At 38.1% G+C, this 3422-nt stretch overlaps 1 protein-coding gene across 2 annotated transcripts in view; it reads right to left on the reverse strand.

Annotated features, from left to right (window-relative positions):
* PLAGL1 (PLAG1 like zinc finger 1) overlaps positions 1-3422 on the reverse strand; it is a 67822-nt gene that overhangs the window by 30888 nt on the left and 33512 nt on the right. The gene's annotated exons all lie outside the window — the stretch shown is intronic.

A 3422-nucleotide genomic window follows, 5' to 3' on the forward strand; every position in this document is an offset into this window, starting at 1 on the left:
CATCGTGTTATATTCCAACCTTCCAGAGACACACCTCTAAGTTCTTACAGGATTTTTAGTTTGAGAGAGACAACATGGTGATGTGGTGACAAGCTAGGGCCATGGTGCCAGAATGCCTACATTCAGATCCAGGTGTGACCTGGAGCCACTCAGAAACCTCACACCACTTGTTGAACAGCTCTCTGCCTCAGCTTCTCGCCTGTAAAATGGAGATGATAACCATACCTATAGCCTAAAAGCCTTTTGAGGATTAAATGAGTTAACGTGAGTGAAGTGCTGAACACTGCACCTGGGAAGCAAGGTGTACTCCTGTATTTGCCATTCTTTTCCAGAGACCCCAATTCAAGTGAAAATTTCTCAGAGCCTCAGGAAGAAATCAGATGATAATCAGAACCTTTTGTAAAAGGGTCAACTAAGAACGTTATCCTTTAGGAAAAGGAAGAAAGTACCCAAGCAGGGCTGAGGGTGCACTGGGGAAGAGGGGGAAAAAGATGACAAAGAGCAAGGAAAGACCATTAAAAGGCCAAAACCAAACAAACAGGCAAACAAAAACCAAACCAAAAAAAAAAAAAAAAACAAAAAAAACCCAAAACCAAAAGGAACCTTTGCTTAACTGCAATTTTTTTTTTTTTCAAAGACAAGCTTATTACTCAGAGGAGAGGCCTGAAGGGCAGAACTTGTTGACAGTAAGCATACCCGTCTTTCTTGTAATTCAACCTAACCCATAAGGAGGATGTTTCCCTTTCAATGACTAGATCAGCCTGTATTAGGGCCGCTTTATTTGGATGGATGGGAAGCTGTCTAAGAGGGAAGTATCTTTCTGCTAGGAAGTTCGTCTATGGAGATAAACACACACATAAATACAAAGATCTAATATATGTTGATCCCCAAACGTATTTTGAGGGTCTGACTCTTAAATTACTTGAAATTCTTCTTGTATACGACAAGTCTTCAGGCCTGAGAAAAGGACTCTTTTATGGAGGATCATGTAGTTGACGTTATCTGGTTCTATAAACACAGCAAGAACACAACTTTTAACTACAGTCACTCCCTGGGGCCTGTATGTAGTTCTATCAATGTAGACAAGATATGCCTCACCGCTTTTAAGCTGAAACATCAAACAGAAAAGTGTCGTTTGATTTCCTACTTCTCCTTCCACCCTCTACCCCTCCCAACTTTGGTATGATGTCACACGAAATTACTTCCAGAAACTGGGAGGACTGAGCAGCCGAGTTATAAAACCTAAGTAAGAGGCTTACAGCTTTCTTATCTACAAGTTAATACTTAAGGGGGCGAGAGTCTATCAATGATCAAGGCCATGGTAATTTTCCTGTTTTGTAAGAAATCTAAAATCTCAGCAGAATCACAGCCTGCCGAATCGACCACATTTGTATGAACCATACAAGCACCTATCCCTCTACAAGACTGCTACCACGACTCATAAATTTGTAAACCTGTATTTTAAACTTCATCCCTACTTTTAATCAAGACAGAAAACCAAACAGATTGCTTTTAACGTAATCTTTGTGGTAAAAACAAAACAAAAATAACATGGAGAATAAAATATTAGCCAGTTCCTGTACTTGGGTGCTTACTTACCTCTCCCCTGCCCTCACCTTTTCTAAAGTTTTCCATTATGATTTTAAGATGTTATTTTTCCCAAATAATGTTGACAACTATTTCCCACTTAAAGCTCTGGTTTAAAAAGAAATCGGGTTTAACTTGAGAATAACTCAGAAATTGGGCTTGTCCTAGGGTCCTGTGAAATCACAGGAGTTAGTACTCTAGAAGCAAAATTTCCCCTACACACTTTTCACTTAGAAGTAAAGGTGCTTGCTTCCTTTGACAAGAGGTTCATAACATACAGTGGTGGTAAAGTTGGTTAAAGAAACTGTCAAAGGTTTTGTTTTGCATTATTTAACATTACATCATAGAATTAAAACCTGAAAATGGAAGTCTATCCATCTCAATCACTAAATCTGGTCAGGTGAAAGTCTACAAAACTCTAAATTAAAAGTTTTTTCATCTTCTTACTGAAAATACCTAAACACTGTGCTGAGACTTATTTTTTAAAAAGAATATTAAAGAAGAGAGCTTGGATTTGAAAAGGACAATGCCATACACTTTCTATGCCTCCTGTTCAGAGGCTGACGGACTGCCCAACAAACTTGCCACACTGAAAAACTGTTTAATAATTCTCCATAAAGGAAAGATTTTAAAAAGCTATGGCACCAATCAGGTAACAATACATCAATCAGGTTTTCCTAAATGTAGTATTTGCAGTTGAAGCCTGGATAAGTAATTACATTCAAAGTAATGTACAGGGAGCTATCAATCCCCATTCATTCAGCACACATTCACTGAGCCAAGAGCTTTGCTGGGTTTGGAGATATAAAAATGAATACGACACAGCTGCGTACTTCCAGCTAAAAAAATATACCTAAACAAAGAGCTACAGGGCAATGTGTTAAGTGTTATAATAGAGGTGTGCACAAAGGGCTGAGGGCCAAAGGAAAAAGCTATAAATTCTTCCTGGGAAATCAAGCAAGTGAGGGGAGAGATAAAAGAAGGTATGGTGATGTTTCCTTGTGATAAACTCGACTTTTTCTTTACTGTGTTGTCAAAAGTAAGACAGTAATTTTAGGATTTATGAACTGTTCTCGTCGCAAGTGCTAAATTGGTCTACAAGCCAGTTTCATTTATGTTTGACACAGACTTCCAGTTATAATATCCCAAGAATAAACATTTTAAAAATAAACGTGATTTGTAGTATTTCCACTCAACGCACACAATCCAGAACAGCACAAACACCTAAGTGAATGAAACTTAGATACAAAGTTCATAGATGTTTTGAAACATAAATGAATGAAAGACATATTCTAGAGACTTAGTGATATCATATTAACAATGCCTAAAACAAGTATCAATTTTTTTCTCTTCTTCTTAAAGCAAAACTAAAAGAATCACCTGATTATATCATGGTTAATATTTGTACTTCTCTACTTCTGTGTTTAAAAAATGAGGGTATTGAATCAACTTCTACTTATCATTTATTATGCATATCATATTCCTACTTATAACACAGTTGTGACAGAACCTCCATTGTCCATTACACACTAGCCCCAAACTTGAGTAATTCTAATGTAAGCATGAGAAACCACGTCTCCTTTGGGGTGAATTTCCAAATTCCTCTGTGTTAAATTGAGGTCTAATTTTCCCTGTGCCTGGTTTTCACAAGAAGGTCCATTCCACCCCATGTGCTCCTTTTCAGCTGTCAATAAACAGAGGCAGTGAATTCCCCCACGGCTTCACAAAGCTAGTTAGGCAGAGCCATTCATTCCTTCAGGAAAACAGGGCATTGATTTCAGTGAGTTCCCAGGGAGCAGCTGCAACAAAGAGATCAAAGGCCCACCTCTCTTTCC

The sequence above is a fragment of the Lipotes vexillifer genome, unplaced genomic scaffold, assembly GCF_000442215.2.
Source record: "Lipotes vexillifer unplaced genomic scaffold, Lipotes_vexillifer_v1.1 scaffold112, whole genome shotgun sequence".
Lineage (NCBI taxonomy): Eukaryota > Metazoa > Chordata > Mammalia > Artiodactyla > Lipotidae > Lipotes > Lipotes vexillifer.